Here is a 13,704-nt window from a genome sequence, read left to right as displayed (position 1 = left end):
TGTATCTATGTTGATGTCATGCTGTTTTTAATCAGGATAGCTGCTTGGTAGTAAAGCTCCAGAGTTCAGGATGGTGATTCTTTAGTTCTTTAATTATTCAGAATTTTTGCTTCTAGATTCATTGAGGGATATTGGTATTCAATTTCTTTCTTTCTTTACATAGCAGGAGAATTGTGGCCTCATAAAAAGAATTAAGTAATGTTTCTTAGTTTCCATTCTGTAGGATAATTTCAGGATTACTGGCGTTGATTCTTCTTTGAAGGTCTAGTAGAATCCTTCACCCACTCCATCTGGCCCTGGGCTTTTCTTGGTTAGGAGACTTAATTACAGCTTTCTATTTCACTAGGTGCTAAGGGTCTTTTAAGTTGTTTATCTGACTTTACCTTGCTACAATCTATACAACAGAAATATATCCATTTCTCTGATGTTTTCCACTTCGGTGGAATACAGATTTTTAAAAGTTATGTGTGTCCTTATGAGGTTCCAAATTTCCTCAGTGTCTATTGTAATATCCCCACTTTTGCTTCAAATTTTATTACTTTGGATCTTCTCTATCCACCTTTTGTTTAATTTGGTTAAAGGTTTATCAATCTTATTTGTTTTCTTGAAGAACCAACTCTTTGTCCCATGGACTCTTTGAGAAAATCACCTACCTGAGTCTCAGCCAAGTGTGGACACTGGGTCTCAGTGTTTCTAGGTATCAGGGTCTGACGCAGAGGAATGGGGACGGGCCAGAAGGGAGGGATGAGTGGGTCAGCTACTACAGTCAGCTAAGCCCCCAGGGAATAGAGGTAGAGTAGGAGGAAAGACATCTACAAGTAGGCTACCACAGTGATGGGGGTTGGGGGGGGGAAGGTGGGAGAGCCTGCCACTAACTCTTAAATGGTTAAAAAAGAAAAAAGGAGAAAAACAAACAACAAACAAAATATGAAAAAATATTAACAATTGATGAGTCTAGGTGGAAGATAATGTATGTGATAATTAACTGTTTTTGAAATTTTTCAATAAATTTTTGACATTTCAGTAAAAAGTAGGGACATGTCTTAGTCACTGTTTTATTTCTGTGAAGAGACACCACGACCAAGCAACTCTTGTAAAAGAAAGCATATAAGTGGGGGTTTGCTTACAGTTTCAGACTCAGTGGCAGTAAACATGGCAGCCACAGTGCTGAAGTGGGAGCTGAGAGCTACATCCTGATCCCCAGTCAGAGAGAGTAAACACTGGTCTGGCTTGGGCTTTTGAATCCTCAAAGCCCATCTCCAGTGGCAAACTTCCTTCAACAAGGCCACACCCACTCCAATAAAACCACACCTCCTAATCCTTCCAATCCTTTCAAACAGTGCCACTCGCTGACTAAGCATTCACATATATGAGTCTATGGGCTCCATTCTTATTCAAACCACTGCAGTGGGGAAACACACAAAGTTGTAGTGATCAGCACTCAGCAGGATACAGATTATTGGTCTGCTGTCTGTGAGGCACTTCAAGTAAGGAAGAAGAATGATACATGTCCCTGAGGGACTTATACAACGTGGAGACATCTCTGCTGAATGAAGCAGCTTACAATGAATGCCATAAGCGAAGCAGAGTAATCAATAACCTGAATAAAGTGAGCTTTGTAGTCAAAAGAGGCTGGCTCTGTTTCTCAGCCCTGCCAATTTTGTAGTCTGAGACAACCTGTTAGGGTTCAGTTTCCACATCTATGAAACAGAACTCAATGTCTACCTCAAAGGACTATAATGGGTCTTTAATAATGTATTCAAAGCACTTGGCACTTGCAAATATTCACTCATAACAAATAAAAGTTAAAATGCAATGTTGGAGAGTAGTTAACATTGGCTGCTCTTCCAGAAGACTCAAGTTCAATTCCCGGCGTCCACATCGCTGCTTACAATTATCTGGCTTAGTAACGGTGTTTATGACAGCAAAAGATAAATAACTAAAAGGGACTTTAGGCCCTTTCCATTGAGATTTTCTAGTGTGTACTGTCTAGGCACTCAGGTGACAGATGAGGAAGCAGCAGTTGTGTGGCTCAGGAGGCACATGGAAATGGTATTGGGGCACATATTTTGTTTCTCATTTTTCAAAGAGAAGTCTCAGAAAGTTAGTGTAGGTCCATCTAGATTCTGGAGCTTAAAAGGTAGCTGAGTGAGAATAGAGGCTCTGCAGTGAGTTTGTGGGGGTTTGCTGGCCCAAAGCTGAAGCTAACAGTAGTACTTCTTCCTCTGCCTTTTGTCTGTCTGTCTGTCTAGCATCCTTTTTATTGCTTTCTCTTTGAGACAGAATGTTCCACGCAAACCCAGGCCAGCCTGACACTATCAACCAATGGACATCATGTACCTTAAACTTGGAATCCTCTTCCCTTAGCTTCCCAGGTGCTGGGGTTGCAGGCATGTGCCACCAGCTCAGGTGTGACGCTTCTTCTTTATATAAAGGGATCCACTGGCTCTGATGACGTATTTGAAGAGAAGGAGGCACAGGCATGGGCCTGTTGCCTTCTGTAAAGTGGCAATAGAATACAGGGACACGCTGGTAACAGTGTCAAGCCAAGCCTGGCTGGGGTGGAAAGATTTCCCAGGTGGTTTGTGGGTAAGCACGAAGGGTATGGCTTCCAGAGAACAGGCTTAGTGTAACCATGAGTTTCTTTTTTTTTTTTGGTTCTTTTTTTCGGAGCTGGGGACCGAACCGAGGGCCTTGCGCTTCCTAGGCAAGCGCTCTACCACTGAGCTAAATCCCCAACCATGAGTTTCTTAACCTAAAACACAACATCTCAGGACTCATCTTAAGAAACGGTCATTGCGGGGTGGAGGGATGTTTCTCTTTGAGATGATTCTCAGCACCCACCCATGTGGAAGCTCAGTTCAAGGAAACTTAACTCCTCTGTCGCCAGAGGCACAAGGAGGCGAAGTAGACAGACACATGCAGGCTAAACACCCATACATAAAATACAATTAAATTTTAAGAAAGAAAAATAAATGGCCAAAAATTTGAACCAAGATTTACTTTGAATGACTTAAGGTAGAAAAAAAATACTTTTAGACAGGGCTGAAGATGTAATTCAGTTGGTAGAGTGCTTGCCTACCATTAAAAAGAAAATGAAGAAGTAGACCTGTGTTCGAGCCTCTGGGCCCCATAAAACCAAGCATGGTGACACATGCCTTTAATCCCAGCACTTGGGAGGCAGAGACAGGTGGATCTCTGTGAATTTGAGGTTTACCTGGTCCACAAAGCAAGTTCCAGGACAGCCAAGACTGTGACACAGAGAAACCCTGTCTCAAAAAACAAAACAAAACAAACAGATCAGAAGTTCAAGATCACCCTTGACAACATAATGAGTTCAAAGCCAGCTTAGGTACATGAAACTCTGTCTCAAACTAAATGGCCAACATGAGAGTCATTAAGTAAAATATGTCCTGGGGTCATGGTTTAACCATGTGTTCTGATAATTCCCGATGCTCTTGGGGAAAAGCTTGATAGAGAAAATTAAACACAAATATGCATACAGTGTAACCCCTATTGTGTGTGAGAGAGTATATATTTTTGTAATTACCGTAAGAAGAAGAAGCAGGAGTAGCTGTGTGGTGGGGACATGCTCTTTGACCCCAGCACTACAGAAGAGGCGGGTGGATGTCTTGAGTTTGAGGCCTTGGTCTACGGAGGCCTACGGAGGTTTACCAGAGGCCTGAGGTCTGCAGACTAAGTTCCAGGACAGGCAGGCATACCTGTCTTCGGCTGTTTTGTGGGTTCTTCTTCCACCCTTGTCTACCCCTCTTCTGCCTGCCTTTCTGACTCCCTAACACTCGATAAGAAAGAAGACGTGATAGAGAGGAAAGGAAAGAGCTTCTGAATGAGGGCAGGGGTAGGAAAGGGGCGACGCTATCCTTAGACTGCTTCCGGCTGATTAGGGGCATCGAGTTCCATGGGGCAAGTCCGATCTTCATCATCAGGATATCTAAGTTCTTCTTGTTTCTTTCTCTGTGCACAACTACTTAACAAATCATGACTGACCCCAAACAACAATAAATAACAACGAACCACAACGCATCAGGTGCCCTAGCATTTATATGCTCTCTAAAAAGTCCCCCAAATGCCAAACTGTCTGTGGCTGGCAGAACCACGCCCCCGCTAGAGCACGAGGTAATTCACCGTCAGCTGCTGTGATCAATCTGAAGCAGCCCCACATCCCACACCTGGGATTAAAACAAAAGCATATTCTTATATCTGTTTTTAAAAGAAAACAAAATTCCTAAATTGTCACTATCACCAGGGATACGCAGAGAAACTCTGTCTCAAACCAACCAACAAACAAACAAACCAACCAACCAACTAAACAACCAACCAACTAAACAACCAACCAACAAACCAACCAACCAACTAAACAACCAACCAACTAAACCAACCAACCAACCAACAAACCAACCAACCAACAAATAAACCAAAAACCAACCAACCAACAAACCAACCAACCAACTAAACAACCAACAAACCAACCAACAAACAAACCAAAATCCAACCAACTAACCAACCAACCAACAAACAAACCAACCAACCACCCAACCAACCAACAAACCAACCAATCAACCAACCAACCAACCAACCAACAAACCAAAACCCAAACCAAAACAGAACAAAAGAGAAGCAGGAAGTGTAGTGGTCAGTGTATGGTCTGACCATACAGAGAATGTACACAGAGTGTGTATAAACTTAGAGATGAAAATAACAGCTACTGTGGACTGGGATGTGTTTGTGTAAAGTACGTATGCAAGCAAAATAAATCACTGAGCAGCTTGTTTGCTTGTGTATCTGCACAGGGAAAAATGGAAAAATTTTTTTTACCCAATTTTGACAGGAACATGATTATAATTTTCTTCTCCACGCTTTATTTTGCCAAATTTCCAAAACTTGGAAATACATGTTTTTAATAATTAGGAAAGTCAGTCTCACTTTCATAAGATGGGGAAGTACCTGGAATCATGAAGACGGGAGAGTTGTTCTGTGAGTTATTGGGAAATATTTCTGGATCACATGGGCTCTGGGCCTTCACTGCTGACCAAAGCGGATGGACAGGGTAAAGGTTGAGCTAAGCCTGCAGGTTGTCTCCCAGCCCATCATTCTGGTACAGGACAAGCACCCTGCCATCTGCTCACCAAAGTCTTATTCAGGACCCTAGACAGTTGTGACTACATCATGAGTCAGGTTGGATACTGCATCTGGGGAATTCCTACCAAGGTCACGGTGTGTTCTGAAAGTCCAGAGGGGCATCAGAAGCTTGCGAGGCATTTGTTAGAATTTATTTTTATTATTGCAATAAGAAAGAAAGAAAGAGAGAGTGTGTGTGTTTGTGTATATGTGTGTGTGCATGTGCATGTGTGTGTATGTTTGTGCACATATGTGTCTACATGTATATGTATATGTATGTGTGCATATGTATGTGTGTCTATGTGTACATGTGTTTGAGTATGTGAATGTGTATATAGGTATGTACACATGAACCCAGATGCCCACAGAAGCCAGAACTGGATCCTGCTGCAGCCTTAGCTGCAGACAGTTGTGAGCTACCTGTCCTGCTGCGGATCAGACTCGAGTCCCCTGGAAGAAGAGTTCATTGGTCCAAACTACTGAACCTTCATACAGCCCTGCAGGGTGTTTTTATAGTAAACACAGAGTTTGATGTATGGCATGTAGGTCAGAGTACAGCCTGTTTGACACAACCTACAAGTTATTTCATCTTAACCGCTCTGCAATGAAGCACTATAGTTCTATTTACACAGGGGACAACTTAGGGGACAAAGGGACACATTATTCCAGTTGGAGTAAACAGACAGTCGCGGTGCTTTTCAGGCAACTCAGAAGATTAGGGATGTACTTAACTAGCTGCAGTGTGGTGTACAGGACAGAATAAACTTTGACAACAGAAAACCAGTGTTCGAATCTTACCTCGTTCGCTAGCTGATGATCTTGGGTGAATTTCCTGACCTCCCTGAACCTCACTGTTTTCAGTCCTTGAACTTCTGGTTAAATGAGACCCCTCCCAAAGGAGACTTCAGTCGTGGACAGCTTTCATTGGCTGAAGTCTTGGGTAGGCTGGGACTAGCACATCCCAGGGAGAAGTCTAGGACCAGGAGCCAGCATCCCACCGACTGCCTTTCCCTAAGCTACAAGTCAGGGTAGTCACATTCCAAGGAAACGATTGGTAATCAGCTTCTTCCCAGTTAAGGACATAAATATTTTGTGATGAATGCTGACCCTGCTGAGGCTGGAAAAAGGTCTAGACTAGACCCGCCCAGACTAGAACTCAAGAAGTTGTTTATTAAAATAAAGCCTCTCCATTTTGAATTTTAACAGTCCCCAAAAAATGTCCTGAAGATAAAGTTGTTTAAACCTGGGACTTTTTTTTGCTTGTTTGTTTGTTTGGTTTGGTTTTGGCTTTTAATACTAAGAAGGCAGGGGACCAGGAAGGGGGGCAGCTTTTGGAATGTAAATAAATAAAACATTTTAATAAAAAAGAAGAAAGGAGGTGTTTTGTGGTTTCTTTTAGGCAGGCGTCATTGTTACAATGCATACCCAGTGACTGTAACCTCCCATGTGTTCCTTTTAATTCACTCCAGCTGGTCATCGTGTTTGCCCCCATGCCAGTTTGTACCTATCTATGTCACGGGCCCTCACAACTAAATTCAAACGCTGAGATTATGACAACAGCAATCTCACAAGACCTGATGACCCTCGGTGCCCTGCCAACGTACCATCATACCGTGCCATTTTTCATGTAGAGCGCTGTCGCGTATACATGCTTGATAACTCAGGCAATGTGCTCTCGGCTTCCAAGATTTACAAACTCAAATCTACATCAGGCTCTCCTAAGTGTTAGTGGTTTAGTAGTAGCATGGTTCTCAAGTGCCTGATGGCAGGGGGAGGCCCTTCATATTTGGCATTGATTTTAAGCTTGGGCATGGAGCACTCTGCTGTAAGATAGACTGTCTCTATGGTTTGATGTCCCAAGAAATGACATATTTTTTGCCAGATTTTCATCAAATGATAATCCTCTGTTCTCATAACTCATCTGTCCACCTTAGGCCAGGCAGATTGAGACTCTTGATCCCTGCGTAGGCAAAGACCTGTGTCTCTACTAAGCCTGAAGAAGTTTCAGATGGCAAGTCTTCGCTTCCGTGAGGTCTTTAAGTTGCGTGATCACGGTCTCAGAGGGGAAAATACAAACAGTGTAAATGATGGGGAAGGTATGGGGACATGGGGAGGGGAAGGAGCCCTTTAATCTAGAGTATACTTGATTATTAGATACTGATTTGCTAATTTATTTAGAGATTTACTTAAAGCACTGCTTGTCCTGCCAGTTTCCAAGATGGCTTCCCTTGCTACCTGGGACAGGACGACCCGGAGAAATAGCTGAGACAACAGGTCGTCGCCCTTACCTGTGGAACACCACAGATGCTGCTGTAAAACCTCCCTTGATTGCTCACTCCACGTTGTGGTTTTAATGTATAAAATGAGAATGAAGACTGGACCCGTGCTGAGGCCTTTCAGGAGCCGTCCCGCCAATGATGCCTCCTCCCTTCTGCTCTCATTGTTGTCGGAGTGTTTACTCCAGAAAGATTCCCACAACACTTTCAACAGCTAGTAACAAAAAACACAACATAATTAGCAACATCCGCTTACGTTTTTCTCCCTTCCCAGCTACAAACTTACGTTTTCTAAGGTCTCGCAGAAAGTCTCTTTACAATGAAACCTCATGTTCTAACCCCCTTTCCCAATCCTAGAGGAACACCCAAGCCACCCCAGAGCCAATCGCATTTACCAAGAGCAAAACACAGCCTTTAAGATGATTTAAGAGCCACCAAGATGGCGTCAATGGCTAATGTTAAGACTACAGGGGTGAGAAGCCCATAGCCCTGCCTAGGGGGGCGGGTTCTCTTTCCCTGAGCACCATGCTTTTGGTTTTTAAACCAAAACAAAGTGCGAGGGGTTGGGGATTTAGCTCAGCGGTAGAGCGCTTGCCTAGCGAGCGCAAGGCCCTGGGTTCGGTCCCCAGCTCCGGAAAAAAAAAAAAGAAAAAAGAAAAAAGAAAAAAAAAAAACAAAGTGCGGGCGAGATGGAGAGTTAGAACTTGCTGAATAGGCTTAGCAATCCGCCGTCACCTACATCAAATCCTACACCTACACCTACCGTGATTGTAGCCTCACACCGTGTGGAAGAAAGATCAACTGAGGAACTGCATCCATCCTATTGGCCTGTAGTCGTGTCTCTGTGTCCTGTTCTTGATTGCCGATTGATGTCACAGGCTCCAGCCCCGTGTGTTGGCGTGTGTGTCCCTACACAGATATCATGCATGTGCACACACAACACCACCACAACAACGTAATGCATACGAACAGATTTTAAGTGCTAGGGCAGCATTCACAAAAACAAGACAAGAAATTCAAGAAAGGATTCCAGGTACACCTAGCCTAAGGCTGCTACCTTTGTACTCTTCCGTTGCTGTAAATTGGCTCTAAGGGGGTGTGTGTCTATTAACCCCATGGTATCTGTCACTTAACACTCTTACCCTATGTGTGTAGGGTCAGACCAGACTAACTATTAGGAAGACAGGAGAAGTTATGGAACATGGGTAGGGGAAGACTGTTGCGTTTTATAAAATAGTGACAGTGTGATGTAGGGAGGCGGTTGTGCCTTAGCAGGCCCTGCCAAGGTGTTCCCACCCCCTCACCTCACCCCCTCCCCAAACAATCAAGCCATGCAACAGACAGTATAAAGAAGGCAGGAAGGGGAGGAGACATGGTGAAGGGTGTGGAGGGGGAGAAAGGGGTACAGAGATGGACAGAAAGAAGAGAGCGGAAGAGGGAGAAGGGAAGAGGCTGGCCCAGGGACACAGGAGGAGAGAGGGGGGAGGGGGAGGGGGAGGGAGAAGGAGAGGGAGATGGGGAGGAGAACAGAAAGGGAAAAGCGGGAGGGAGGGAGAAGGGGAGAGGTAGAGAGCTTTCTTATAGCTGAGCTGGCTCATAACTGGCTGTTCTAGGTAACTGTTGGGCGGACCCTAGCAACACTCTGAAGCCTCACTCCAGCTGAGAAAAAAGAATCCACCACAGCTGCCAACATCCGTCATGAAGGCTAACAACAGGGAGAGAAAATTTCTTTTGCATAGAAATCTTTTATGTTAATCAGCAGTGACCGTGTTGGGTGGGGCCTCGCTCCTCTCAGATATTTTCCCGGTAACCTCACAAACAAGGTTATTGACTTTTTTTTTTCTTTTTACAGTGGAGATCTGTCTTTTGTGACAGCGACCCAGCATTTTCCCTATCACCGCAATCCTGCCAAGTGTGGGATCTTTGCAGACCTTCGATGATGATTGAGTCACAACCCATCCAAAATGGAGTGTGCCTTTTGTCAAAGCAACAAACGGCACCTTTTCCTGAGAAGCCCGCACTCTTGCCCTGTGCCTCACTTTCTTTCCAAGGCCCTTTTCTCTCGGTCCCTGTGCTTAGATGGCTCACAACCACCTGCCCTCCCATTTCCAGGAGATCTGTGCTCCTTTCTGGCCTCTGCAGCCACTGAATACACACAGTCCACACCTACTTACAGGCAAACACCCATATCTATGAAAGAAAAGTCAAATTAGAGAGAGAGAGAGAGAGAGAGAGAGAGAGAGAGAGAGAGAGAGAGAGAGACTGGTTTCTTCTTCTATTAAATTGTTGAGATAAGAGGCCCCAAGAATTTGGAATTTCCCCAGGAATATCGTACTGGAGGAAGAGAAACGTTGAAGCCCATGCGGCAAGATCAAAGGTCTTCCACTTTGTATTAAAAACCGTGTCTGTAAAAATACAGATTTGTGGATTAAGTGTTTCTAAAGCTACTAAAATGTGATCTAACCGACGGTACCCAATCTTTTTATTTTTTAAAAATCGGTCTTTGTACATACTGTGGGCGTATACATTATTCACATGGGGTTGCTTTTAAATTGCTTAACATGGGGACATTATCTTTTTTTTTTTTTTTTTTTTTTTTGGTTCTTTTTTTCAGAGCTGGGGACCGAACCCAGGGCCTTGTGCTTCCTAGGTAAGTGCTCTACCACTGAGCTAAATCCCCAGCCCCAACATTATCTTATAAGTAAATGATCTTATTGGTTACCAAAACTTAACCAGGTGCTGTTTAATTCAGTGTATATAAAGCTTATGAAAAAAAGTGAGCAGTCCCCCCTCTGCCCCCTGCTTGTCCGTCCACATGCCAGCTCTAGGCTATGCCTGTGACCGTGCCTTTCTTCCGTCGTCAAGAACTCTAACTCTGAAACCAAAAGTCCAAATAAATGCTGCTTCCTTTCGTAAGCGTCCTTGGTCGTGGTGTTTTGTCACAGCAACAGAGAAGTAGCCAATAAGCACACGATAGGATATCTCTCAAAAGGTCCAATAGAAAGTCACCTAGCCTCTTGATTAGGGGGTGTCATGGAGACCCACCAGGGACCTCTCACCGGTGTCTACCACAGAGACAAAAATGCTCTCACTGCTTCCAAGGGAAGGCAGAGTCTTTAAGGTCTTGACTAATGTCACACAGATGGAAAATGTCACATAGGTGGGAAAGACGCTAAAGGAGCCTTTTTCTGCTCCCAGGTGACATCTACTGGCCTTGGCAGTAAAATCAAATGGGGAAAAAGAAGAGCTCACTTTGGTCCCCTACTTTAAACACTAATTTATTCAGGCTCCTTTAAAGCGTTCTTTGTATCTCACTATATTCTTAATATAGTCAGCGGTATTCTTTTTTTAAAATCTAAGAGATCACACTCCCAAAACGAGCTGTGAAGGGTAACTGTCCTGAAACCAACAGGGCACAGCCTTTACGACTCTGTCCCTTTCTGAGGTCATCGACTGGAATAGTCATGTCCCTCTGACTTGGGCCTCACACAATAATCTTACACAATCTCATAAAATCTCTACCAATTTCAAAGTAAACTCCCTCTGACACAGGGTTTCAAGCCAGCCCCTGCGACTGGAAATCCAAAGCCTCCCATAGGTAAAATAGGGAGAGAGCTGGGTGAGGTGGTGGGCTCCCACCCTTTATCCCAGCACTCAGGAGGCAGAGGCAGGAGGACCTTGGCGAGCTTTGGGCCAGCCTGGTCTACAACATGAATTCCAGGACAGCCAGGGTGGGTTAACATGGATTAGAATGAGGTTAGGTGTGATGGTTACACACCGCACCTGGCTGTCCAGTCTCAACTATTTATGTTAACATCTGTTTCACACATCACACAATAAACATGTCTATCTAGGTACATGCATGTGGTTTTCAGAATGAATAGAAGTCAAAAAGGCTGCCGCAGAGACCAGAAAGTGTCAGACCCACGTGCTGAGAGAAAACCTCCACTGATGAGATAATGAACCAGCCCAGGGCGAGCTGCTGGGTCAGGCTTTGAGAGCCAAGCTGTAGAGCCTGATAGGACAGGAAAAAGGCTGAACTGAAGCTGACAGCAGGAAGCGGCAGATTCAGGGCTATGAGTGAACTGGAGGGTGAGCAGACAGTCCAGCTGACTGCGTCACCACGGGGAGCCAAGTTAAGCTGAACTCCAGGGATGGTGGAGCGGCCACTGCTTGTCATTCACACCAGGTGTCAGACGGTAGGCTGGTGTGAAGCTAGGTCAGATCAATGTGGGGTGTCCATCACTTTATGGGGTCCAGGAAAGGGACTTTTAAGGCTTCCCTTGACCCAGTTTGGTGTCCATGCAGAAAAGAGCTCCCTACTCAAAGGGAACAAGAAATACTTAATTCTGGAGCTAAAACAAACAAAACAAAAACCAGGAGTAACTCTGACCTGTGAACTTAGATTTCATTCTCATCCAAATCCAGTATTCCAATGTGAGAGCAGTTGAAGAGTTTTGTAGTAATGGAACAGTAATCAAAACATCCTTTTTATCAATGTATTTATTTATTCACTTTGCAACCCAACGTAAGCCCTTCCTCTCCTCCCAGTACCTGTCATGCAAGTCCTTCCCCAAGTCCACACCCCCCTCTGGGTGTCATTGTCCCAACCCCAGAAATCTCGTCCTGAGATTGGCAGGAGTGAGGTCACTCCCCACCTGCCCCAGGCCAGCATGTCCTGGCACACAAAGCCCTAAGCCCCAACCCTTGCCCTGCCTGAGAAAGTCACAGAGCCTGTAGCCAGGTTAAACTTCCTTTCTCCTTATAAGGTCATGTCCAGCAGCACCTGGCATTCCTCCTCATGCAAATGAGGCATTCCCCAGCCAATGATGAACTACTCACACCCCCAAGGTTTAAACAGCCTCTGTTACCCCCAGTAAAGGAACCAATTGTCTGAAGCAGTGTGTGTGGGAGGTGTTATTTCCCCACGCACTCACCACGGACCCACACCCGGCTAAGCTTCTCTCCCTCCAGTCCAGCTTGGTGTGCAACGGGCCTGGCTACCCCTGGGCAGGGGTGGGTGGGGTACGGGGGAGTTGGAATAAACCAGCATACCTGAATGGATTTGTATGGTGGCTTTCTCAATACTCCCAGGAATAAGTCATTTATTATTACCAATCTATGCTGAACAGACTTTAGGGGTGTTTGATAGTGTAGTTTATGTCTATTCAAGATCTGAGGTGATCCTGCTCCTTCAGAACAAGGTCAAAAGTTGCTTGTAAAACACAGTCTTCTAGGGTGAGGCACAGTTTGAACTGTTATTTGATAGATACAGTCTGAGTAGCAGGCTGATGGTTGTGCCAATCACAGCTCTCAGGCATGGAAAACCCTCTTCTGACAAAGCTCGTGCTAACCGGTAATTTCTTGTTAACTCTTTCCCGAAGCTACTGTCTCATCCTTAATAGGAGCACCACCAAATTCTGGGGAGCAAGCTGGGCGTGGTGGAGCACACCTTGAATCCCGGGAGGCAGAGGCAAGCATATCTGTTGTCAGGGTCTGTGATTTTAGGAAGAATGGCACCCCCAGACTCAAACAATATGTAAACACAAAGAGTGTTTTATTCTGCAGAAGTCCAGCGTGCTGGGGCCTCCCATTACCAGAATAGAGAGACAACCAAGAGAGCTCACAGGCCTCATTTAAAGCACATTAGGGAATAGGTGACCTCTATGTTAATCTCTTGGGTCCTTCTCAACGGATATTTCACTACCGAGGTGTAGGGGTCTGGAAACTGTTGCTGGGGAGGTCTGGAAACTGTAGCCAAGGAAGTAGCTGAGGAAGTCTGGGAACTGATGCTGACCCATTGTCCTTGCCTCAGGCCTGTAGCGAGGCAGTTCTGAGGCCTGGAATATATATATATTCTCACACCCATGCTAGCCCTGGCTAATTTCTGGTATTGAGGTTTTCTGCCACCAGGCTCTCCATGGGGCAGCCGCCCAACCCCTGTTCTCTTGGGGTGGATCCTGCTCACATTCCCAGCCATCTGTCCTGTCCCCCTGGGGTTAGCTGCCACAAATCCCTGTGACCCAGTAAAAATCAAAACTCTAAAGGCTTGTAATTTACCCATCAGATTTATATTAGTAAATTCTTTTTTTTTTTTTTGGTTCTTTTTTTTTTTCGGAGCTGGGGACCGAACCCAGGGCCTTGCACTTCCTAGGCAAGCGCTCTACCACTGAGCTAAATCCCCAGCCCCTATATTAGTAAATTCTTAACCCATGAAACGCCCACACAGTGAACTCAAAGCTCAATTGATATAAACACAAGGTGCACACCTAGATGGGGCACACACACC

This window comes from Rattus norvegicus, chromosome 16 (genome assembly GCF_036323735.1).
Source record: "Rattus norvegicus strain BN/NHsdMcwi chromosome 16, GRCr8, whole genome shotgun sequence".
Classification (NCBI taxonomy): domain Eukaryota; kingdom Metazoa; phylum Chordata; class Mammalia; order Rodentia; family Muridae; genus Rattus; species Rattus norvegicus.
Note: the sequence above shows the minus strand (reverse complement) of the source record.